The 27930-nt window shown below is 36.2% G+C and overlaps 1 pseudogene across 1 annotated transcript; it reads left to right on the forward strand.

The window, feature by feature from the left end:
* The first annotated feature begins 2131 nt into the window (after positions 1-2131).
* On the forward strand, positions 2132-27650 carry LOC143851878 (putative disease resistance protein RGA3; annotated as a pseudogene). The gene is made up of 4 exons (XR_013236538.1): positions 2132-6131; positions 8675-8724; positions 22079-22196; positions 27391-27650. The product of XR_013236538.1 is annotated as a putative disease resistance protein RGA3 (transcript).
* The last annotated feature ends 280 nt before the right edge of the window (positions 27651-27930 follow it).

Raw genomic sequence — 27930 nt, forward strand, 5'->3', positions numbered from 1 at the left:
CACGTAAATTATGAAGAATAATTATCGCTTCTTTGTCTTTTATGTAATGTGGGCACAATCAAGCTTGCTTTTCATTAAGTCGGTTACTATAGTGTGATGCTCCTTGTCGGCCATGACCGTAAGTACACACCACTTTTCAAGTCTAGTAGTGGCTCTATTTGGTTGCAGGCAATTACCTAGTAGATTAGTGGTGTAAGTAGTCAATAAGGAGGAGGAAAGCCTTGGATTTACCTAGAACTTACCTCATAGAATATTGGTAGGTAGTTTTTGCTTGTCAACCAAGTGCAGTATTGGTAGGATGTGTCATTACCAATATATAGATAGAGAAAAAAGTAAGAGAGAGAGAGAGAGAGCATCATTCCCAAAAAAATCCAAGCAAAAAAATCACATTCTTGCTGTCCTTTGTTTGGATTTTGTTACTAGAAGACATGGGTGACATGTCACTGCACAAGGAGGATTCATTCGTCTAATGCCAACCAAACATAGCATATGGATGATGTGGCACCCAAAACTCAAGTTAAACTGGCGGCTACAAAAGCCAGGCTTTTGCGCAACCAAACAGAGACTTCATTCCTATTTTACGAGGAGATCACTTGACCACTACTCTACCAAGACACAGGTAATTAAAACAACTAAATGGCTTCCTGCGAAAATAGCATTTGATTGATTCTACGCTGAAACATGACACCTGGATGGTCACATGTGATCATCATAGCCTGGAAAACTAAGCTAAGTTAATTGGGCGTGATCAACTAGTCACAATGGGGCCCGCTTCCCTTCCTGTTGTGCCACAATCCAGAAACAAAGATTATCACATACATCCATAGAATTGACAGCACCTCTCCCTACTGAATCCTCGAAAATAAGTTCTCTAATCGGCTGACTCGTTTTCCATGACTTTATTTTGCAAATTTGAATATTTCTTTGTTCATGTGGAAAATTTAGAACTTGTTTGGTAAGCTTGGAAAATTGTTCCTTGGATTGGTTTATTGTTTTTTTTCCAGAGACTTATGAGCTTTTCCGTATGTACCAACTGCCTTTGCAGACTTTGGATACATAAACTATCAAGATCAATCTTCTAATCAAAATCAGGTCACATATGGGGACTTGCGTCTGTTATCTAGACCGTCGAACTAAAGGGCCATGAGGCTAGGCCAATGGTCATGGTCTCATGCCCATGGATTTAAATTTCGGTTTCAGTCCCAGTTTTGGCCTTCGTTTAAACCGAAATTTCTGCCGAACTTCAGCAAAAATAATAATAATAATAATTAATCGTTTAGAAAAATTTCGGTTTCAGTCCCAGTTTTGGCCTTCGTTTATACCGAAATTTCTGCCGAACTTCAGCAATAATAATAATAATAATAATTAATCGTTTAGAAAATTTCGGTAATTTCATTATAATTTTATTTTTTTTAAAAATAAAATTTTTGAACTTTCAAAAAATTCGGTTAAAACTATGCCCATGCCAAACATTAAGATTAAGGCCTAAAAAATCGACGACTTAGCTTTTCTTGGAAAGCCCTAAATATGATTGATTTTCTTTAAAAAAAAGAAAAAGAGGGTAAACATTATCATGTTGTAGAGTAGCAAATATCCGAATTCTAATCTTGTTTTGGGGCATATATAAAGGAGATCCTTGTCGGCCACACGGAACAATAACATTAACTAGTGCTTAAATGGGCCCCATTTGATAGTAAAAATCTCCCCATCAAATGAATGACAATATGGGTCCCATCATTAACTAATCGGAGCCATTCATTTGATGCGTCCCGCTATTTTTGACAGTCTATGTGATGTCAAGATGGAAAGATTTGTATGATTTTTGGGGCATATATAAAGGAGATCCAAGGCAAGGTCAATCAAGTGAAGTGAACGGTTAAGATCAATTGACTATTGGGCATACTATGAGATCACTAGAGCATTTTGGGTCCCATCTTTAACTTATCAGAGCCATCCATTTCATACCAGTCCACGTGATGTTTTGGGGCATGGAGATCCAAAGCAAGGCCCAACGGTTTAGATCAAAGATGAATTATTGCATCTTTTTCTTTTTGGTGTGGCACTCACAATCAAACTTACTTTTCTTCCTGTGTAAAATTTGTTTTACACCCATTTTAGGTCAAAAGAATGATCCATTACTTGTTTTTCCCCACCGCAAGAGGCTCTCTGTGCTAAAAAAAAACAGAGGCGTTTTGAGTTCATAGTGATCTAATCTTGCTTTTTCTGAAGCACAATTTGTTAGCTCGTTGCTGCTTTCTTTGGTTTTTATCTCCAATACAGGAAGAAGGTATGGAAGATCTATTACTGTCTCCTCTTGTTAAAACAATCGTTGGCAAATTGATGGATTCAGTCATACAAGAGATTACATTACTATGGGGTGTTGATGAAGAGGTCGAAAACCTATCCAGCACATTATCTGCAATTCAAGCTGTGCTTCAAGATGCTGAAGAACAGCAAGTAAGCAGTAATGCAGTGAAAGATTGGCTTCGGAAGCTTAAGGGTGTTGCTTACGATGCAGATGATGTAGTGGACGAGTTTACAACTGAAGTGCTCCGATCAAAATTGGAAGGAAATATCCAAACCAGTAACAGGAAGCAGGTGCGCAGCTTATGCTTCTCTTGTTTTACTTCCAACCCAGTTAAGTTTCGACATGAGATAGGACATAAGATAAAAGAAATTCGGGAGAGATTGGATAAGATTGGACAGGATAGGCATCACTTTCATCTGAAACAAGGAGATGCAGGGAGGCGGCCTGAAATAAAGAGGCAACCACAGATGAGCTCGTTAGTGGATGAATCAAAAATATGCGGCCGGGATAGCGATAAAGAGGAGATAGTAAAATTGCTGTTGGATGAATTTGCATCATCGTCATCGTCGTCATCCAAGGATATCTCTGTTATTCCGATTGTCGGCATTGGGGGCCTCGGAAAGACAACTCTCGCCCAGTTTATTTACAATGATAAAAGGGTGGGAGATCATTTTCCAGTTCAAGGATGGGTCTGCGTCTCTGACGATTTTGATATACGTGGACTAACAAAAGCAATTATGGAATCAGTGACAAAGAAACCTTGTGATCTTAACGAAATCGATCCACTTCAAGTTAGCCTCAAGGAAGAATTGAGTGGCAAGAGATTTTTACTCGTCCTAGATGATGTATGGAATGAGAATCATAGTGACTGGGATAGGCTACAGTCCCCATTCAGTTCTGGGGCAAACGGAAGTAGAATTATAATAACTACTCGAAGTTCAGAGGTTTCAAGAATCATGGGCACTATTCCCGCTTATAATTTGGGTTGTTTAGATGAGGATGACAGCTGGTCCTTGTTTACACGACGGGCATTCATAGTGGGAAGCTCAGATGTACCTCCAAACTTAGTAGCAATTGGAAAGAAGATCGTGAAAAAGTGCAATGGGTTGCCTTTGGCAATAGAAGCTCTTGGAGGTCTCTTACGTTCAAATACCAATGAGAACAAGTGGAAGAATATCCTTGAAAGTGAAATGTGGGAAATATCAAAGATGAGAAATGATATTATTCCATTACTAAAATTTAGCTACGATCACTTGCCTGCATGTCTGAAACAATGCTTTGTGTATTGCTCCCTGTTTCCAAAGGATTTTGAATTTGACAAGGACACTCTAATCCAACTTTGGATTGCAGAAGGATTTATCCAACCTGAAGGAAGGAAGCGATTGGAAGACATAGGTTTCGATTATTTTGATGAGTTGATGTCAAGGTCCTTCTTTCAATATTTTAGACGGTTCTACAGATCATGCTACAAGATGCATGACTTAAATCATGACCTTGCACATTCTGTTTCTGGTGATGAATACTTCAGAATAAAAAATAGCGTTGACTCTTGGAATATCGCTGCAAAGGTTTGTCATGCATCAGTATGGCAACACAATGAACACTCAGGAATTTTCGAGTCCTTTCATGAATCTGAGAGGTTGCGCACATTTCTGCTACCGCCAATGTACGAAACACTCACTAAGCAAGTTGCTCATGATTTCTTCCTAAAATTGAGATGTTTACGGGTGTTAGATTTGGGTGGTACTTATATCAGAGAATTGCCGGATTCTATTGGCGAATTAAAATATTTGAGGTACCTTGATCTCTCTCATACAAATATTGCAACCTTGCCTGAATCAATTGCTAGCCTCTATAATCTGCAAACACTGAAACTTTGCTATTGCAAGCAACTTGCTGAGCTACCAAAGTCCACCAGCAACCTAATTAACTTACGGCATCTCGCTTTGGAGGGTTGTAAGATTTCTTCGCCGCCGGAACTTGGGAAATTAATAACTCTTCAAACACTGACTATATTTGTTGTGGGCAAAGAAAGTGGATGTGGAATAAGGGAGTTAAAGAACTTGACAGAGTTGAGGGGAACTATTCACATTTCAAATTTAGAGAATGTGATAGATGGGAACGAATGCAAGGAAGCCAATTTGAAGAAGAAAGAGTACCTTGATAAGTTGACGTTGGAATGGGGAAATAATAATCCATGAGGTGTTGCAGTTGATGAGGAGGTACTTGAAGCCCTCGAACCTCACTCCAACCTCAAAACCCTAAAGATTTTATCATATGGTGGTGTTAGTTTCCCCAGGTGGATGATGAGCGGTAATTTGACGAATCTGAACACTGTTAGTCTCGTTCAATGTTTGAATTGCCAACAGTTTCCACCCCTTTGGCAGCTACCTTTCCTCAAGAAGCTCGAGATGCATGGAATGGATGGATTGAAACATATTGAAGGTGAGTTTATCGGTGGGTCCAATAAGGTTATTAAGGGTTTTCCATCATTGGAGGAGTTAGAGCTTGTAGACATGCCGAATTTGGAGGAATGGTGTGGAGCAAGGGAAGGGGACATGCCATGCCTTGGTACACTAAAAATATCAAATTGTCCTAAGCTGCAGAGATTTCCACACCTCCCATCCATTAATAATTTGGTATTACGAGACTGTAATGAGATGGTATTGGCCTCGGTTCCTTGCCTCACTACTCTAAAGTCATTACAAATTCGCTCTATTAAAGGCCTGATATCCTTACCCCCTGGATTTCTTCAACCCTTAACCGCACTTGAGAAATTGCATGTCACTTTCTGTAATGAGTTGGTGTCTTGGCCAAAGGAGGTCGGCTTGCATGACCTTCCTTCTCTCCAATATTTAGGAATTTACCAGTGTCCTAAACTCGAGTCATTGGGAGACGACGAGGAGGGCCTTCCCATCACGCTTAGATCTCTCGATATATCCAACGGTTGTGATAGCCTCAAGTGTACGCCTACAAGGGGGCTAGGAAAACTGAGTTCCCTCCAAGATCTGGACTTGGTTACTCAATGCCCATTCTTGCCAGAGGAAGAATTGCCTGTCACTCTTCAATCCCTTAAGATATTCTCATGTTCTAATCTGAAATCTATGTCCAAGGGGATTTTCAGCAACCTTACGTCCCTCAAAAAATTGAAGATTAGAAGTTGTCCGCAATTGGAGTCATTGGAGGAACTGCCCATCACTCTTCAATCCCTTCAGATATTCTCATGTTCTAATCTCAAATCCATGGCCAAGGGGATTTTCAACAACCTTACATCCCTCAAAATTTTGGAAATTAGAAATTGTCCACAATTGGAGTCATTGGCAGGCGAGGAATTGCCAAACATCATCGGCCTCCGTACAATGACAATTATAAAGTGCCCTCTAATGCAGCAGTTTCCAGAGGGAATGCTCGACATGCTTACATATCTCGAAGTTGATAATGCTGAGATCTTTTCTAACAACCTTACATCCCTCCAAACCTTGGATATTTCTGAATGTTCACAACTCGAATTCTCTCCAAGCATGCTACTGCCCCCCACGCTTAAAACCCTCCGTATCGATTCGTGTTATAATCTGAAATCCCTGCCCAGGGGGATGTTGAAGAACCTCACCTCCCTCAAAGAATTGGCCATTCGTTCTTGTCCTCGACTCCTTTCCTTGCCGGAGGAAGGACTGCCCACCACGCTTCAGAAATTATATATTGATCGCTGTCCGGAAGTAGAGAAACAGTGTCAAAAGGACGGAGGCCAATATTGGCCCAATATCTCACACATCCCCATGATACGGATAAATTACTCGACGGTTTGAAGACTACTCTGGAGAAGGTACACGACTGTCTCTCCTCTTGGCTTTTGTTTTATTTATTTTTGGTATGTAAGATGGGATTGAACCTCCGACCTCCAGGTTGATGAAAAAGCCTTAACCATTGAGCTAGAGGTTCAATCCCAAATTAGGGCTCTTGGATTTTATTAATCATATGAATAGATTTCAATCCATTATTTATTTTAAAGAATAGTAAACCTCAATTTCTCTCTATCTCTTTTCATTTCCTCATTTTCTCTCTTTCAAAACAAAACAAAGGAAACAGTTAATTTTACTGGAATTCCAGGCTCATAAAGAGATTTTTTTTTCAGGTTCTTTAATTTTTCATTATATCTCAAAATTTCTTGTCTTAGTCTTGCCATACAGTAGATTATGAATTGTTTAAGACAAAAGGAACCCTAACTAGGATGAATTTACCTTACATGCTTCATTGAATTTATGCTCTGTTTTGAACTCTATGGTATCATTCCTATTAATTGATCTTGTAGCAACTCTTCAAATCTTCTTTCTTTTTATTTAGCATTGGTTTGCTTTAATTATTATTTGATTGATGATTTCATTTGCAATTGATTACATTCCCTAAACTTCTGTTAGACATTCCCTAAACTTCTGTTAGAACTGAGCATCAAAACTCTGTTAATTTTTCATCTTGAATCTTCCCCTCACACACACAGACACATTTTTTTGGAATTTCAAGTTCATAAAGAAAGTGCACCTATCCATGAAAAATGAAAACAATAAGACAAAGCAAAAATCCAATGACTTTCTTCTCCAACCCAAACATTAACTGATTTTCTCATTAAATCTCAAAATTATTTACTAATATCTCAGCCCCTTTTCTTCTGATTTTTTTTATAACAGTACACAAAAATGGTTTAAAGCCCATTATGTTGCATGTGCTCAATTTTTTCTAATTTTTTTTTCTTATTTTCTGAGAAAAGAGATACACTTCAATCACCACAAATTTGGGTTATATTTCTTACTCCTAATTAAGTTAGTCTCAGTAATGCATAACTATTTTAAGATTAGGAGGTGCTAAATCAGTCACCAAAGACAACCTCCATCTGCTAATGTGTAGGGATATCAGGCTTGGCTATTTGTTGATCCCAACAGATACAATTATTGTTCATGCATTTTGGTTTTGTGTATATTAGAAGATTTTTTCATTTACACTTCTTTTACTCCAGTTTGATCTGACAATAGCTGTTGAATGTGCCTAAGCATTCATGCAGTAAAAACTTTTGAAATTATTGATCAATAAAATACGGCAACCACATTAGTGCACGTAAAATCTCAAGAGACGAGACAAGGAACGCATACATACCTAACATTCAAATTAGTAATGCTTAAGAACGTCAAAAGAGATTAAAAAATGAATGCATTCGTATAGATGCATACTTCTATTACTTACAGTCAGTAAACAAAAACCCAAAAACTCAAAGAAATTTTAGCTGCCCATACAAATTCTGTCTTACATGGTTCGAAGTAGGTTAAATGTTTTTCTTTGTTGTATGTCTGGGTTGAATTTTTCTTCTGCAAAATCAAATCTCACAATAGTTAATATGATGCTAGTAGAGTGGTTTCTACATTTTCTTCATTTATTTTCAAATTTAGTTACCTAATAGTCTACAATAAATTGTTACCTTTTTTTATAACAAAAAGAATCTAACTGGGATGAATTTACCGAGTACACATTGTTGAATTTAAGCACTGTTCAGGCTGCTTTGGTTCTTATGTGATTTCCTTTTCTTTTCCTTTAGTGGCTTTCTGCCTTGGTGTACTTTTTGTTGTAGTTTTCTCTGTTCTCCTTTTTCAATTAGTTTCAACTTATCCAAAAGAAAAGAAGTGTCTATATTAACAATTTGATCAATTTGTGTAACTATGATCTATGCACAATTAACTTTAACTAAATCAAACAAGCCAAGATGGATTTTTATTGAGCTTTCTATTCATTAGTCGGTCCTTGACATCATTTCACTCTATAAGAAGATGGAGTGGTATCTAAAGGTTCTCTTTTGCATTTATTACAAGGATTCTCTTTTTCATTTATTGCACCATCTTCTATTAGAAATTAGCATCCACATTGAAATAATTTTCCCATTTGCCTTTGCCTCTGTCTCTATCTCTCCCTCTTTCTCACACAAACACATTGAATTTTTTATTTATTTTTTGCTTATTAAGAAAAATAAAAACACAAACATGCAAACACAGTGCCATATTGACTTCTTTTTTTATAAACACACACACACACACACATGTTAACTTAAAATGCTTCATTGGATCTTTCTTAGTTGCAACATTTTATTGCCCTAAACTTTCTCCAATTTATTTCAAAATCTCATCTACTCTTTTAGTTTGGGCCTGCCAAATAAAGAATGATAAAGAGGTTGGTGGTTATATCCTAGCTTACCTACCCAAAAAAAAGAATGATCCCTGCATATGAATAGATTTCACTCCATTATTTATTTTAAAGAATAGTAAACCTCAATTTCTCTGTATCTCTTTTCATTTCCTCATGAAATAGTTAATTTTACTGTAATTTCAGGTTCATAAAGAAAGGACACTCATCCACGAAAATTAAAAGAAAAAGACAAGGTGAAAATTACAGCACTTTCTTCTCCCCAATCCAATCATTTCTTTAATTTTTTTCGTTGTATCTTAAATTTTTTTTGTCTTAGCCTAGATTATGACTTGTTTGAGACATCTTTTCCCCTCTTCATTGTATGCTTTGCTCTTTTGGAATGAAATTGTTAATTTTCTCAAAAAAAAGAAAAAAAAAAGACTTGTTTGAGACAAAAGGAACCCTAACTAGGATGAATTTACCTTAGATGCTTCATTGAAATTATGCTCTGTTTTGGGCACTTTGATTTTTGTTCCTAGGTGGAGTGTTTGTTGTACTTTTCTTTGTTATCCTTTTTCAATAAGTTTCAACTAATCCTTGAAAAAAGAAAAAAAAAATCTTTGTATATGCATACATTAGTTGAGAATTTGATCAATGTTATGAATGTGAGATTTGAGCATAATTAACTTTAACAAAGTCAAACCGGCCACCATGGATTTTTAATTTCCTTACTACTTATTGGTTGTTCCATATCATTATTTCTTGGTATCATTCTTATTAATTGATCTTGTAGCTGAAATTTTAGGCATTCAACTCTTCAAATCTTCTTCCATTTTATTAAGTGTTGGTTTGCTTTAAATGTTATTTGATTCATGATTTCATTTGCAATTGATTACATTCCCTATACTTATAAGAAGATGAAATCGTGTCTGAACTCTAAAGGTTTCCCTCTTGAATTTATTATACCAACTTCTGTTAGAACTGAGCATCAAAACTCTGTCAATTTTTCATCTTGCATGTACCTCTAACACACACACGGACACATTTTATTGGAATTTCAAGTTCATATAAACAAAAAGACAAAGCAAAAATTCCAGGACCTTCTTCTGCAACCCAAACATACTGATTTTCTCTTTAAATCTCAAAAATCACTTACTAATATCTCGGCCCCTCTTTTCTTCTCATTTTTTTATAACAAAGGACAAAAATGATTTTAAGCCCATTATGTTGTAAGGGCTCAATTTTTTCAAATTTTTTTTTTTTCTGATTTTCTGAGAAAAGAGATACATTTCATTGCATTGAATTTTGAAAGAAGAAAATATTTCAGTCTCCACTAGTTTGGGTTATATGTGATACACATAATTAAGTTAGTTTCACTAATGCATAAATATTTTAAAGTTAGGAGGTGCTAAGTCAGTCACCATAGGGATATCAGACTTGGCTATTTGTTGATCCTGAGATATACAATTATTGTTCATGCATTTTGGTATTATGTATATTAGAAGCCTTTTTCATTTACACTTCTTTTACTCCTAACATTCAAATTAGTAATGCTTAAGAACCTCAAAAGAGATTAAAAAAATGAATGCTTTAATACAATGCATACATCTATTACTTACAGTCAGTAAACAGAAACAAAAATTTGAAAACTCTCTAATCTAGTTTTTTAGCTTAGTATGGAACACCATGATAGTGGCAAACACAATCTCATCTCAAAGAAGTTATAGTTCCAAAACAAAATCATGCTTTACATAGTTCAAAGCAGGTTTAGATGCTTTTTTTATGGGTAAGCTGGGGTTAGGCGGGACCCCGACCAGAAGGTTTAGATACTTTATTTGTTGGTATGTCTAGGTTGAGATATTTTAATCTAAAATCAAATTCCAAATTAGTTGATGTGATGCTAGTAGAATTGTCTTTGTTCTAGCTCTATAGATTAGGATGGAACAACATGATGCTGGAAAAAACATCTACTCAACGAAAGTCTAGATGCCCTTACAAAATTCTGTCTTACATGGTTCAAAGTAGGTTAAATGTTTTTGTATGTCTGGGTTCAATTTTTCTTCTCTAAAATCAAATATGACATTAGTTGAGATGATGGTAGTAGAGTGGTTCTTACATTTTTCTTCATTAATTTTCAAATTTTCTTACCTAGTAGTCTACAATAAATTGTTACCTTTTTTGTAGCAAAAAAATCCAACTGGGATGAATTTACTGAGTATCCATCGCTGAATTTAAGCACTATTCAGGCTGCTTTAGTTCTTATGTGATTTCCTTTTCTTTTCCGTTATTATTGGCTTCTTCCCTTGGTGCAGTATTTGTTTCATTTTTCTTTATTCTCCTTTTTCAATTAGTTTCATTTTCTCTAGAAGAAAAGAACTGTCTGTATTAAGAATTCGATCAATGTGTGTAACTAATATCTATACACAGTTAACTTCATCAATGTCAAACAAGCCACCATGGATTTTTATTGAGCTTTCTATTCATTGGTCGTTCCTTGTTATCATTTCTTTGTATCTTTTTTATTAGTGATTTGATTTGCAAATAGTTACTTTCCATTGGTATCTAAAGGTTTCTCTTTTGCATTTATTACACCAACTTCTATTAGAACTTAGCATCAACATTGAATTAATCTTCCAACTTGCTATACCTCTATAGGACGCATTTCAAAGAAGAGTGGCAAATTTTACGTCCGGCTGCCAACCTGACTCGAACCCTCTCCTTTATCCTGGCTTGGGAAAGGCTGTGAAAAACACAAGCGTTCTATGCGACCTTAAAATCCCTACCAAGTTGAAGGGAAAGCTTTATAAGATAGCTGTGAGGCTAGCCATGCTGTACGGCTTAGAATGTTGGGAAATCAAGAAGCAGCATGTGCATAAGATGAGTGTAGTGGAGATGCGAATGCTTAGATGGATGTGTAGCCACACAATGTTAGATAGAATTAAAAATGAAGAGATTCGTAAAAAAAGGTGGGGGGTGGCACCAATTGAGGAGAAGATGAGAGAGCACCGCTTAAGATGGTTTGGACATATTCAACGTATTCCTTTGGATGATCCGGTGAGAAGAGGTGACTCGTGCCAAATTGATAGAGTAAAAAGTGGTAGGGGCAGACCGAAAACAACTTGGATATTTCTTATTGTTCACAAATCGAATTATCTCCAAGCATGCTACTGCCCCCCCCCCCCCCCCCCCCCGCTTAAAAGCCTCGAGATCTATTTTTGCGATAATCTGAAATCCCTGCCCAAGGGGATGTTGAAGAACCTCACCTCCCTCAAAAAATTGTTCATTGGTTTTTGTCCTCAACTCCTTTCCTTGCCGGAGGATGGGCTGCCCACCATGCTTCAGAGATTAGAAATTTATGGCTGTCCGGAAGTAGAGAAACAGTGTCAAAAGGACGGATGCCAATATTGGCCCAATATCTCACACTCCCCCAAATACTGATAAATGGCTCGAGGGTTTGAAGATTACTCTGGAGAAGGTACACGACTGTCTCTCCTCTTGAATTTTGTTTTTTTGTTTTTGGTTTGTAAGATGGGATTGAAACTCCGACCTCCAGGTTGATGAAAAAGCCTTAACCATTGAGCTAGAGGCTCAATCCCAAATTAGGGCTCTTGGCTTTTATTAATCATATGAACAAATTTCACTCCATTATTTATTTTAAAGAATTGTAAACCTCAATTTTTCTCTGTTTCCCTTTCTTACAAAACAAAAGAAATAATTAATTTTACTGGAATTCCATGTTCATAAAGAAAGGACACTCATATGAGATTTTTTTTTCAGGTTCTTTAATTTTTCATCATAGCTCAAAATTCCTTGCCTTAGTCTTGCCATACAGTAGATTATGACTTGTTTAAGACAAAAGGAACCCTAACTAGGATGAATTTACCTTATATGAGTCATTGAATTTATGCTCTGTTTTGAACTCTTTGGTATCATTCATATTAATTGATCTTGTAGCAACTCTTCAAATCTTCTTCCTTTTTTATTTGGTGTTGGTTTGCTTTAAATGTTATTTGATTGATGATTTCATTTGCAATTGATTACATTCCCTAAACTTCTACTAGAACTGAGCATCAAAACTTTGTTAATTTTTCATCTTGCATCTACCCCACACACAGACACATTATATTCGAATTTCAAGTTCATAAAGAAAGTGCACTTATCCATGAAAAATGAAAACGAGAAGACAAGCATATTTAAATGCTTGCTTTGTTGGTATGTCTAGGGTGAGTGAAATTCCAAGGGTGGTCCCGAGATGGCAACTATGAGGAGTGAAAATTATTAGGTTGCTTAGCAAGTTTTAACCTTTTGAAAAACTCAAACCTAATTTGGAAATTAAGAGATCAACAATGAAATTCAAGCACACAAGTTAAATCTAGAGGTGTAATGCAAAATAAAGAGCTAGAGTTCAAGAGAGAGTGCACCCGAGATTTAAAGTGATTCGGTCCTCAAAACACGAGGCCTACTCCACTCCACCAACAAAGACCCGTTGATGGCTTCACTAAGTGATCTTCTTAACCTTGGAGAAGATCAATGCCGATTACAAAACCAATTACCTTTAACCTTGGTGGCAATCTTCACCACGGAGAGTGGGCTACGCTTCTTCGAACACTCGCCCAATACAAGTTCTTAAAAAGAAAGAAAGAACAAAAAATCCCTCACAAGGGTTTACAACTTTGTAGAAGATGTACAAATAGAGCCTATGATCCAAATCCTAATCTTTAGATGATGAGAGGCATAAACAAGTTTGATTCACTCTATGGATATTCAAGTAGGTTGTTAGAGTGTTAGGATTTCTTATTTGTATGTTAGGAATACCCATATATATAGGAAAAGCCAAATATGACCGTTTAAGGGCATTGTTGTAATTCCTGGAAAATTCGCAACGGCTAAAAATCCGACCGTTGTAGTGTTCTCGGAGTTCCGAGAATATTTCTCAGAGTTCCGGGAAAACAAACAGAACTTGGAAAAAGTCTACTGGACCATTTCTCGGAGTTCCGAGAAGCCTATGTTGAGCAGATTTTCACTTCTGTTTTTGGGCTTCCAATTTCTCACAAACTTGGGATTGCTATGAGGGTTCCAAGGTGTTGGAACACCACAAGGATAATCTCTTATACATTTAGGGTGTGTGAGATTAACTAATTTATGCCTCTTAAAATCTAAAACTAAGATTGGATTTTATACAATCTAAATTGACTTCGATCTTCAATATGATTCTTCAAGTCTTCATTCGTCTTAGATCTCCGATGACTTTGGCCTTCATAATGTGGTCCAATGAGATCTTCTTTGGCCTTAATCCAAGCAATGTTGTCTTAGCACCAATGTGATCTACAACTTAGACAATCAAACACATTAATGATCATAAATCACTTGTGTATTGGAATCATCAAAATAAGATGGGAATGCCAAGGTAGAAACCATTGGGCTTACAATCTCCCCCTTTTTTATGATGACAAGCACAAGAGATTTTCCAATAAAAAAGCACATTTATTTCCTTACACAAGAATTCTCTCCCCCTTTGGCATCAATAAAAAAGATTGGGGTAAAAGATAAATAAAGGGATGAAATATGCAATTAAAACTCCCCCTTTTTCAAGAAAAAAGACAAACCTAGAACTCCCCCTATTTGGAAAATAAATTCAATACAAGAGGGGGTATTAATTTAACCATTAAAAGATATTCAAAATTAAGCAAAAGCCCCTAATCTAAGCACATATGAAGATGATCATATGGGGGCTTTGAGAACCCAAGATTTCTTGGTTCCACTATGATCCCTAATTTTAGATGCACATTGGAATTGGTAATGACCATTTATTCCACAAAAATGGCATCTAACATGAGGGTTAGATAAGCTAGTCCTATCATAATGTGCATGATTAGGTCTTTGAGTAGTCTTCTTCAAGATTATGTCTATAATTTTATCACCATTTAGAAAACCATGGAGACATAATCTTAACCTTTCATTTTCATTATGAAGATGGGTTATTTGATTTAGAAAATCATTATTGGCATCTTCATAAGATTTGGAAGAGCTTGCCATATTTGGACATTGTGCTAATTGGCAATTTTTCTCATCCAAAATACCCTTAAGGGTTTTAATCTCAAGTTTAAAATTTTCAAGTTGTGCTTGAGATTTGGAAGAAGATTCATTTCTCAAAAAATTAAGTTCATTTTCTAATTTTGAAATAGATTTCTTTTGAACTTTATTCTTAGAAATTTAAGAATGCAAGGTTGAGCACAATTCATCATAGGATATTTTTTCACTATCACTACTTGATGAATTACAAGAGGGGTTTGAATTTATCTCATCTTCATGCGTGAATGCCATGAAGCAAAGATCATCCGTTTTATTTTCTTCCCATTCGCTTGAGCTTTTGCCTGAGGTGCTCAAACCATCCCAACCGGTGGCAAGAGCCTTGTGCTTCTTCCATTCCTTCTTTCCCTTGTATTTTGAGGAAGATGACTTGAGAAGTGGACAATCCGGTCTTTTGTGTCCGGTCTTCTTGCAATTGTAGCATCTTATAACTTCCTCAACATCACTTTCTTCTTTCTTCTCCTTTTTATGCTTCTTTCTCCATAAGCTTTTAAATTTTCTTAAAGCTTCTTCTTCATCGCTATCCGCATCACTTGATGATGAGTACGTCTTGGAGGCCTTTAGAGCTAGAGATTGGCTTTCTCTTTCTTTCTCTTTCGGCTTCTTCTCTTCTTGACGGCTAGTGAGGAGCATCTCATGGGTGATGAGAGATCCTACGAGCTCCTCCATGGTTAGCGTCTTGAGATTCTTTGATTCTTGGATGGCTGTGACTTTTGGGTCCCAATAAGGAGGAAGAGACCTAAGCAATTTACTTACAAGCTCATCAGTAGGATAAGATTTACCAAGATTTGCTAATTCATTAGAAATTTTAGAAAATCGGGTATACATATCGGAAATACTTTCGTTTTGATCCATTCTAAACATTTCATATTTGCTCTTTAACAAGTTTATTTTGGAGTCCTTGACTTGAGATGTTCCCTCATGGGTAACGGCAAGTGTATCCCAAATAATCTTGGCGGAATAAAAAAGAGCAACTCGATTAAACTCCTCCGTAGATAAGGCGCAAAACAAAGAATTTATAGCTTTGTAATTCAAATTTGCATGCCTTTTCTCTACCGTATTCCATTCTTCAAAAGGTGTGGAAGGCAAAATGTATCAATTTTCAACAATATGCCAAAGTTCTACATCTATCGAAAGAAGATAGATGCGCATCCTTGTCTTCCAATGTCCATAGTTGGACCCATTAAAGAAGGGAGGTCTAGTTGTGGAATGGCCTTCCGGAAGTCCGGTTCCATTTGTATGTGCCATTTCACAATTAGAAAGTTGCCAAAGATCTTATGATCTTTCCCTTGTTGAAATTTAAGAAAAATTTACCAAAGATTTTTAGAATAGAAAATCTTATAAGAGCCTTTGCTCTGATACCAAGTGAAATTCCAAGGGTGGTCCCGAGATGGCAACTATGAGGAGTGAAAATTATTAGGTCGCTTAGCAAGTTTTAACCTTTTGAAAAACTCAAACCTAATTTGGAAATTAAGAGATCAACAATGAAATTCAAGCACACAAGTTAAATCTAGAGGTGCAATGCAAAATAAAGAGCTAGAGTTAAAGAGAGAGTGCACCCGAGATTTAAAGTGGTTCGGTCCTCAAAACGCGAGGCCTACTCCACTCTACCAACAAAGACCCGTTGATGGCTTCACTAAGTGATCTTCTTAACCTCGGCGAAGATCAATGCCGATTACAAAACCAATTACCTTTAACCTTGGTGGCAATCTTCACCACGGAGAGTGGGCTACGCTTCTCCGAACACTCGCCCAATACAAGTTCTTGAAAAGAAAGAAAGAACAAAAAATCCCTCACAAGGGTTTACAACTTTGTAGAAGATGTACAAATAGAGCCTATGATCCAAATCCTAATATTTAGATGATGAGAGGCATAAACAAGTTTGATTCACTCTATGGATATTCAAGTAGGTTTTTAGAGGGTTAGGATTTCTCATGTGTATGTTAGGAATACCCATATATATAGGAAAAGCCAAATATGACCGTTTAAGGGCATTGTTGTAATTCCTGGAAAATTCGCAACGGCTAAAAATCCGACCGTTGTAGTGTTCTCGGAGTTTCGAGAATTCTCGGAGTTCCGAGAAAAAATCTCGGAGTTCCGGGAAAACAAACAGAACTTGGAAAAAGTCTACTGGACCATTTCTCAGAGTTCCGAGCTCGGAGCTACGAGAATTCTCTCGGAGTTCCGAGAAGCCTATGTTGAGCAGATTTTCACTTCTGTTTTTGGGCTTCCAATTTCTCACCAACTTGGGATTGCTATGAGGGTTCCAAGGTGTTGGAACACCACAAGGACAATCTCTTATACATTTAAGGTGTGTGAGATTAACTAATTTATGCCTCTTAAAATCTAAAACCAAGATTGGATTTTATACAATCTAAATTGACTTCGATCTTCAATATGATTCTTCAAGTCTTCATTCGTCTTAGTTCTCCGATGACTTTGGCCTTCATAATGTGGTCCAATGAGATCTTCTTTGGCCTTAATCCAAGCAATGTTGTCTTAGCACCAATGTGATCTACAACTTAGACAATCAAACACATTAGTGATCATAAATCACTTGTGTATTGGAATCAAAATAAGATGGGAATGCCAAGGTGGAAACCATTGGGCTTACAGTGAGATATTTTAATCTAAAATCAAATTCAAAATTAGTTGATGTGATGCTAGTAGAGCTCTTTGTTCTAGTTCTATGGATCAGGATGGAACACCATGATGCTGGAAAAGAAATCTACTCAAACAAATTGTAGATGCCCATACAAAATTCTGTCTTACATGGTTCGAAGTAGGTTAAATGTTTTTCTTTGTTGTATGTCTGGATGGAATTTTTATTCTCTAAAATCAAATTCAAAATTAGTTGATGTGATGCTAGTAGAGCTCTTTGTTCTAGTTCTATTGATTAGGATGGAACACCATGATGCTGGAAAAGACATCTACTCAAACAAATTTTAGATGCCCATACGAAATTCTGTCTTACATGGTTCGAAGTAGGTTAAATGTTTTTCTTTGTTGTATGTCTGGATTGAATTTTTCCTCTCTAAAATCAAATCTAACATTAGTTGATATGATGCTAGTAGAGTGGGTTTTACACTTTTCTTCATTTATTTCCAAATTTAGTTACCTAGTAGTATACAATAAATTGTTACCTTTTTTTGTAACAAAAAGAATCCAACTGGGATGAATTTACCGCGTACACATTGTTGAATTTAAGCACTGTTCAGGCTGCTTTGGTTCTTATGTGATTTCCTTTTTCTTTTCCTTTAGTGGCTTTCTGCCTTGGTGTAGTTTTTTGTTTTATTTTTCTCTGTTCTCCTTTTTCAATTAGTTTCAGCTTATCCAAAGGAAAAGAAGTGTCTATATTAAGAATTTGATCAATGTGTGTAACTATGATCTATGCACAGTTAACTTTAAGTCAAACAAGCCAACATGGATTTTTATTGAGCTTTCTATTCATTGGTCGTTCCTTGTCATCATTCATTGTATAAGAAGATGGAGTAGTGTCTAAAGGATTTTCTTTTGCATTTACAAGGATTCTCTTTCCAATTTATTACACCAACTTCTATTAGAAATTAGCATCAACATTGAAATAATTTTCCAATTTGCTTGTACCTCTGTTTCTATCTCTCCCTCTTTCTCTCTCAGACACATTGAATTTTTTTGCTAAATAAGAAATTAAAAACACAGACATGCAAACACACTGGCATATTGACTTCTTTTTTGTTAAACACACACACACACACACACACACACACACACACACAAACGCACACATGTTAACTTAAAATGCTTCATTGGATCTTTCTTAGTTGCAAGTTATTATCGCCCTAACCTTTCTCCAATTTATTTCAAAATCTCCTCTAATCTTTTAGTTTGGGCCTTCGAAATAAAGAATGATAAAGAGGTTGGATGCCTTTATATCCTAGCTTACCTACCCAAAAAAAAAAAAGAATGATCCCTGCCTATTTCCATTTGTTTCCACTTCTCCATCATTTTTGGATGCCTTTATCCATTCACTAAGGTTAGTCAAAAGTCTCAGTTGGGACCAAATGTAATTCGAAAGACCGTATCCACGATTTCTTGTGCAAAAAAGATAAATGTGGGACTGTGGTTTTCGGATTCAGAATCAATACAATACAGTAGACAACAAAAAGTTAAGCTCTTACCTCTTCATTGTAAAGAATTTCCTTTTGGGGGACTATTTATGAAATAATATTATGCTAGAATAAGCTTATTATTTCCTTTCATCTAAACTCAAACCTATATTAGATAGTTTCTACAGACTGGACATGTTCTCAAGCCAATTTTGTTGGGAAAAGTTTATTTCATCTTGGCATTCATATCGGTTCTATATTTGGATTTCAATCCAATGACCAATTTACTTTTGCCAAATCGCAAGCTTGTTTTGGATTTTGCTTGAGTCTAAACTATCATCCACCCTATCCGGTAATATCAACTCATCTTGTGACATATGAGGAATATTGTTGTTCTTCTCATAATTCTTTCATATTCAGTCTAGATAAAATTTACTTGAAGCTGTGATAACAAACTTTTCATAAAGAAGGAAGTATTCCTTTACTCAAACCTTCAAATTCCCTGACCATCTTATCATTTTTGGTTCACGGCGATGACTTTCTATCTTACTCAACAATGATATCCTTTTTGCATTTTGATATTTCTTATACTATTAGAATCAGAACCTTGGGTTTTAACTCTCTAGTTTTCCTTTTGGAAGGAGGATTATAGCATGATCCCTACATATTCAAAAACGAATTTATCTAACATAACAACATATAAAAATTAAGCTTCATTGGAAGGGAACAATCGTTCTTTTTCCACATTTGTCTACTGATCGCTATAGTGTAGAAACTTGATAGGTCGATGTATTTGTTTCATCTACTATATTTCTTAGTCCTTTTTGTTCTTTTCTTCTTCTTATTTCATGGAAAGACTCTGGCCTAAACACCTCTTAGCAGCATTGCTTCTCATACTTTTTTTAGTATCAGATTCCAACTCATCTTCCCTCTTTCTTTAGTAGCTCTTTCCTCAAATTATTTCCTCCATAACAAGATTGAGTTCAGCTTTCTACTGATCAAGAGTCTTCCAGTTGACGAATCGGTTTAGAATATGGGCCTTCCAACACTCCTCAGTTTCCTACTTGACTTCCTTTTGAGGTAGATAAGGTTCCCTTTTATCTTTCCTGGCACACATATCATACTTTTATAAATCCCATTTGAAACAGTCAATCCTTAAGAGCCCAACATGAGAACAGGATTTCTGCAACTTCAAATAGCTAATAGGAACCTGCCTATCTAGAACTCAAGATTGATGCATAACTGATGCAAATCAGAAGTAAACACAACATCAATTGGAAGAATGAAGTAGAGAGATTGAAAATCTTAGAAAGTTTTTTAGAAATTGCCCACTAAATAAAAAATTCCAAAATCATGAACTTTTTTTTTTCATGGAAGCACTAAAGAAGATCCACTAAAATAAGTAATCATGAATTGTTCGTATATAAAAGGTTCCAAAATAATGAACTTCTTTCCCACAGCAGTAATAGAACTGTTCCATCAAAAAGAGTAATTATGAACTTTCCACTGAAACCTTACAATGAAGTACGTAGATAGTACTTGTACAAAAAGCATCTTCTAATTTCTAAAGCATAACTTTCTAGTCCCAGACTGATAGTCCTTTCTAAATGAACCCAAACAAATCTCCTTTGTAGATATCTGTTGAAACATAAGTAATTAATAATATTCTTTACCTAGAAAAACTCAAAAAAGAAAAAGAAAAAAAAGAAATTGGAAAAATAAAAAAAACTACTAAATTTTGATTTACCGACTTTCGGGAAACAATTGATGACTATTTCTCCTATTACAAGTTCGACACATTCAAAGCTATCCGAATACGAATCACTACAACATTGGTAGAAAACACAAAGTAGGATGTGAAGGTGATAAATTTAATAACAATGTTAACGGTAAAATAGCATTTAACACTACCCAAAAGTTGAAGGGAAGATAGGCTGGTCTTCCATTCTATATTTCTCAAAATTACCAGTTTTGAAGCTTATAAATATAAAATGTCATATCAATCAAAAGTTCCTTGCATGAACCAACTACCTTATCTTATACATGCTAGAATTAAAGACAACTTACAAAGCATAGGAAAATATGAAACGTAAGGTTATGCAACCTAGGAACAACCTGCAATGTGTGGAAAATTCAAATATTGACAGCATTCAACCAAGAAACAATCTACAATGCATAGAGAATTCAATATAGTCAACTTTTGGAAAATGCAACTATCATAACTACCCATCTAGGCCCCCAATATGTTATCAAAGAAGATTGACCATTATTCTTTTCTCTATTAAAAATGCCTCCATTTTATGTTAACTTCCTCTCTTTCTTTCATTCTTTTCAATTTTGTCCTCTTTTATCATGGTAAATGGAAAACATGTCCCCCTGTGAACCATATGACTTCTATTCTTTGGATGACATCACCCCCCCAGTTGGAAAGAAATTCGCCCTTGATAATTCATTCCTCTCACCACCATGGAACTCCACGCAAGTGAACAACTTCCCAAAAAACAAAAGTAGCTTGCATCACAAGCCATCCAATGACACTATCTTTTGCCTTGAATGTCTCCTTCCATTCATGACCCGACTTGATTTGGATTTGATCTAGCCACTTCGTAGTTTGATTTTGTAGAACATTGTGGACTAGTGAGCATTTCAAACATGTCATCTAATTATGTCTCTACATGCTTTTTATTACCCTTTATTGGAATATTTTAGTTTTTTGGTAATTTCTACTGTAGAAAATACATTGGCATGCTCATTAATAGAACAAAGAAAAATAGATTATTCTCCCCTCTACATGATTTCTCTCCTCTCCTCTCCACCCCCACCCCCTCCCCACCTACCCCCTCTCTCTCTCTTACATGATTAAAGAAGAAATTACACCATACCAAAGCTTAGGGATCAAGATCCCTTAATAAGGGATTGAGTTTAAATTCCTACTAGATATACATATTTCCTTTCTTCTTACACCCATCGAAGCCATTGGGTCTCCTACCTGTCCTATATAGTTCTCAATTCTATCTTCTTTTCAAAACACCAATCCCTCTCACTCTCCAAAAATGGCAATCCCACACAAACGCTACCCTCCTCTTTAAAAAATTTACTCAAAAGTTTTGTTGTTGTCTGACAGTAGACTTTGCCAATAAATCATTACTATGAGTACAAGATCATTCAATTCTTTATTATTTAGCTCCTTTTTTTGAATGCCCATTATTGTTTGAATTATTTACTTCTTTAGATATTGCTTCAATTGAACATGACAGTGAAAAGAATTTTCAACTTATAGCTTTTTACAACTTTATCTTCCATGACTTTATTTCTCTGGAAATTTTTATGTTTATGTACTCAAGCTAAGAAATAAATCTAAGATGCACCTAATTGACCTAAACTTCAAGTAATATAAATGCCAACTTACATGCTAATCTTTTCATTTCAGGTTAAGCGAATTTGGTGGGCACCATTCTCTCATTGTAAAATCAAAAGGCAGAATATCTATATTTGCAGCCTTGAACGGATATTGAACATCATGAAGTCCGGAATGTAATATCCAATAGGTACCTTCGCACAAACATACCTATGGTTGGTTAGTATGCAAATCATGATTGCACTTGTATCAACAACAAAGATAATGTTATATTGGTTTTAAGCTTCGGAACTTCCTCAAGGAGTCTCAGGGAGTGGCTATATGAAATGAAAGCATATGTGGTTCCTTTTTTACCACAGAAACAAGTCTAGAGAGTTGGATTACAATATTCTTAATAGCTGCCATAAATTCAAAGAGACAACAATGAAATCGTTAGCAATTCTATTTAGAATGCCTCTAGATGTACAACCCAAGCTGAATTTTGAAGCTCCATCTTTGTTAATATTTGTTCTTTTTCTTCGCTAGAGTGCATTGTGGGTAACTTTCTACTATAGCTTCCATGCTAGTAACTATATTAATCTTTTTCTTTCTTTTGGGTAAGTGTGGGTAACTTTCTACTATAGCTTGCATGCTAGTAAGTATTTCTTCTCGGTCAGTGGGCAGGGATTGCAGTGCAAGGCCACCGAATCAATCCGTAAGTCTTAAAATCATTGAAAGACTGATGCTTCAGATGCAACAAAGCAACTGTAATAAACTTTTCAACACTAAAACCATGTTTTTTCCTGTCTTAGTAATCTTACTGGCTGGGCCCTTTGGACTATTCGTCTGTTGACACTACCGCTGATTAAACCTCGATCGTACGTATTACATGCTATGAATTTAACAGCTTGCATCATTTGATTGGGAGGCTTTGCGCCCCCCCCCCTCCCCTCGATGATTACTCGGTGTAGAAATCTGACGGATCTAATTCGATCTTACGTCCAAAAGTAACATTAAAACAAGTATAACGATAACACAAGTGTTTTATGTGGTTTGAAAATGGTGCCTACATCCATGGGAGAGACCACGATGTTCTATTATGTGAGAAACAGATAAACAAAGATTACAATAGATTAATGAAGTAGATTTGGAGGCAAAGAAAAAGGATGGGCTTCGTAGGCTAGAGGATTGGATTCTAAGAGAAGAGGCCTCGGAAAAATCAAACATGAATGAAGAAGACCAAGCTGTCAATGAGGAATTGCTCTAGGATGAATTCATCACCATTCTGGAAGATTTGGAGAAGTGTTCTGGGTAAGGCAGAATGTTCTTATGTTTTCAGCAGCTTTGTGGGTGTTTTTTGCTTCTGCTGTTACCTAACTCTGGCTTTTGTCTTAACGGCGAAAATCTTTTGCTTAGGCCTATGCTTTCTGGTTCCAGGTATGCCTGGTCCAGTATCATTGATATATATGTATTGCAGGGCGGGACTCCTGGTCCCCAATGCTGTTCTAAGTATCAATGAAATTGTCATATTTCAAAAAAATAGATTAATGAAGTAGAACTATTGGTGGGTCTTCGTATCTTCAAGGAAGAACTATTCGGAAATCTTATAGTTGAAGGTGATCCAAGCAATATGATAAGATGGGCTAAAAGAATGTCCTATGGACCATGGAGATAAGTAAGATGGGTGTTAGAATTATTCTATCTATAACAAATTCATTTCAACATCCTTCAACCACATTTGTACATCTACTAAAGATATTGCAAATAGTCATAAAAAGAGAGACCGTGGAGTGCTCTTCACTGAGCATTGAGAACACCCTCCACTTCCAGTAGTTTGTGGGACACTTCAGGGGCGATGTTTTTTTCTATTCCCATCCGCTACATCTATCAAAGTAGTGAAAGCTTTAGCCATTCTATGCTGTTGTGTCGCTTCAAGCACTATTTTCCTGATGGCAGGTTCTTCGAGATTTAGTTTTTTCTTAGGTCCTGTTCGTTTTAGATTGTGACAACCGATTGTGAACCTCAAACCTATTATTGGACTCAAAATCAAATTTAATTTTGAGCCCAAGAATCGGTTTGGGGTTCACAATCGGTTTTCGCAATCTAAAACGAACATGGACTTAGGCATAGTGAATTATAGAGTGGTTAATACTTTGTAGTCATCTTCTTGGTGGATGGGAAGCTTTTTCTGTTACCGTCTTTCCTGGGACATCTTGTTCCATTTTGCTATAACTCAAGGTTTTATTTTCAGATGCTATATAGTTATCTTTAAAAAGAATAATGCAGTGTAGGCAGGTGGTTGCATTCAGAAAGATTTCCAGGTATGAGTCATGATCTTGAGTTGAGTTGACATGGCTAGTCACCCTACTGAATACAATGGTTACAACACATTCTTAAGTATTGGATAAAACTAATTTTGCGTAAAATAGGACAATAAATTACATACTACATAAATTATTTTTTGAAGTTAGTTTGGAAACTTGAGGGCTAGTAACTCTATGTTCTCCACACCTCAAACAAGGACACGGTCTAGGACAACTGGCAAAGGTGTTAGGACCACTCTTCACAACCTTGTTAGGCAATATGGATCCCAATTGTTCCAATACTCGGGCATATGGGTGTTTGGCACTATGGGGAATGGAACTGGCATTCACTTTGTAATTTCTAATATTCAATATTGACTTTACTTTCAAGGAAACATTACTGTAAATAAAACTTTTCTGCATTAATACTAACAGAAACAGAGAATCTGTATGAATATACTAAAACAAAATGCATAATAGTGAGAGGTTGCAAATTTTAGAAAATACCAGAATAATTTAGTGACATTCATATTATTGTTAACCTACCACTGGATAGCATCATAAGTAGCGAAACACTTTGATTATATTGCCTGCAATGTAACACTGAAATGTATTGACAATCTCATATTCTTGTATATGAGAGCAGAGCAATATATTAAAATGTTGTCCATGATTACTTATATTATTAGGTTGCATCAGTAAACAGAATTTGAAATTCAAAGAGTTAAGAATTTGCTAATTAATGCCTCCACTCTACATATTGGCCCATACCAATGTCCTACTGACAAGTAGAAAAACCAAAGAAATCCAGATGCCAAACATGCAATCCACAAACTAGAGAGTTGCGAAGTAAATGTTTGCATAACTTATTAAATGTCTTGCTCCTAATGATAGTACTTTCAATACCCAATAGCTTAAGTGTTGCTGCTTCAGGCACCTCTCAGCTGGTGTGTTCTGTTAAAGCATAAGTTTGAACTTGAAGAGGACCCTGAAAATTGGGTTGTTGTACCTTGAAAATTGCTTGGTTTACGATTTGAGGTGGACTCTTAAGTAATAATATAAGAGAAATGACAATACTTTGTTGTACCCTGAAAATTGCTTAATTTACGATTTGAAATGGGAGTACTTGGTCTCTACCTCTTATAAGTTAGGCATTTCTCTTAACTCTATCCAAAGTCTTGAGTCGCGAGATTAGCTAAATTAAGATATGATCATCGCTTATGATCCATGGCTCACTCAATTAGAGCCCTAACTACTTCAATGGAATAAGCTCCAAAGACGCTTTTAATTGTTGTTCTGGGACAATCTGGTCGATGGTTCTCCAGTCATCTTGATGAGGAATTTAGCTATGCCACCCACTGACCTTACATTATGAGTACTGCTGTATCGAAGTCAATGGGAAGATCAGTCTCAGGGCTCAATCTAAGTTGCTAGCCAGGATCAAGATGGATGAAGGGGTTGTCAGAAAGATTTGTAAGGAATTGTAGGATCCATAGCTGGAAATAGTGCTGCATACCCAGAAAAAATGGGAAGATAGTTGCAAGGAAATCAGATTCCATAGCTAAGAGAACAAAATCACTTGCACATGATGAAACTCTTTTTTCCTGACAACCCAACCGCCACCCGGCACCCCCCAACCCCCCCACCCACACACACACCCACACACACATAGATAGTGATCCATTCTCGTATTCCGTTTCAAGAAATTCAATATAGATGGACTGTTAAAAAATCTAGACAAGTTGTATCCAGATGGCCTTTCTGAAAAAGTTGTGAATCTTGAAGGCATATACCCTTAGCTGCCCAATTTCAATTTGAAGGACTTCTGTTCATTTTTTCTCTCTCTCCACCTTGTTTGGACCCCTCAAGTTACAATCTTGTGAAACTACCAGTTACTCCAAAAGCTTAAGCCGTTGGACGAGGCAGTATTTAATCTTTTTATACTTTAACACTCCCCCTCACGTGTGGCCCCTGTTTTAGGGTTGGCCTACATGTGGCACATGTGGCCCCTCTTTTGGGTTTTGCCATTGCATGTGGATTTTGTTATCCAGGAGGTTTGAACCCAGGCATTTGCTTTGATACCATGTGAAACTACCAGTTACTCCAAAAGCTTATGTTGTTGGAGAAGGCAGTATTTAATGTTTTTATACTTTAACAACTTTGATGGGTTGAGCCAAGTATTTCATCTTTGGATGCAAAGTTATATTATGGAAGGATTTGCTCCACATCCTTTGAATTATGGAAGGAGAGGTATACGAGAAGGTTCAAAAAATGTTGCAAGTTATGTCTGATCAAACTTATTAACGATGATGTCTCGGAAATGTCTACAAATACTAAGAAACTGATGACTTTCTAGGTGTTTGTCTTCCGTAGAAAAAACCACCCATTCAGAATGTAGTTCTTTCCTCGTCTGAGACTTAAAAAAATGAACAATCTTGCAAAATTTGCATCTATCTTTGGGAGATTAAATCTCTCAAAAATGCGCATGTCCATGGCAATTAAACAGTACGTCCACCAGATTCAAAATATTCTGTCCTTTTATTATAATTCTCAATATTTCAAGAAAATACGTCATCTTGCTTATACACTAGCCAAAGTCTAATATCTGGTGGGATAGATTTGCTCAGCCTTTTTGCTAGATATTATCAAGGACATCAAGAAAAAGTAAAGAAGGCCATATATCGTTTTAATCTTTGCTAATTAATAGTGGGGCTAAATAATTTTCTTATCAGCTGCCTAACTGCCTCTTAGTGTACCAATGCAAAACTTATTTTAAATTGAGATTTGTGGTGATTAAATTCATTTTAAGGTACTTTCTTAAATACAGTTAGGTTTACCTTAAATACTCATTACTGTTTGAATGTGTTGTTTAGATGTTGCTTCAGTGGAACATGACTGCATAAAGAATTTGTCGTGCTGTAGTTTTTTCTCCAAATTTATATTCCATGAGGTTTTTCCTCTGGAAATTCTATGTTCATGTAATATACCTATGGAGCAAATCAGGGATGTATCACTTTGAGCTAAAATTCAACGAATATAAATTCAACGAATATAAATTCAACGAATATAAATTCAACTTACATGTTAATCTTTCCATTTCAGGTTAAAAAATTCAGTGGGCACCTATGTTGCATGGATTCGGATTCACGTGTCGAGATCTGACATGGATTCGAGGTTCGGATTTGGCAAATCCCAAAAAGTCGGACTCGAGATCTGACACGGATTCGAGGTTCGGATTCTGCTCCCTAAAACTCTTAGATGTTGTGTATGACTTGAAAAGCCAGTTGTGCTAAACAGCATCCATCCAAGTGCAACTGTTGCTTGACTTCTCCACCAATCTCTATTCAAGGGAGATAGGTAATGGCGCCCACCTCTTGGTTATTGCTGTTGGAGATATTGTGATGAACTGCTTTGGGTGTTTAATAAAACAGAAGCTGTGTTTCCAAAGCTTGGAGATATTGTGATGAACTGCTTTGGTTGGAGAAGGAAAGAAAGAAGTGGAAAGGGCCTTGAAGAATATTAGAGTTTTCGTCTGCCACGGAGATACTGAGCAGAGATACATAGTTGAAGGTCAGGACGGTTTACGATCTCTTCTATTTGTTTGATTAGATATTTAATTTGCTTTAGCTCATTGATCAATTG

This window comes from Tasmannia lanceolata, unplaced genomic scaffold (assembly GCF_043159265.1).
Source record: "Tasmannia lanceolata isolate RefF3 unplaced genomic scaffold, GAP_Taslan_0.1 ptg000018l, whole genome shotgun sequence".
NCBI classification, from domain to species: domain Eukaryota; kingdom Viridiplantae; phylum Streptophyta; class Magnoliopsida; order Canellales; family Winteraceae; genus Tasmannia; species Tasmannia lanceolata.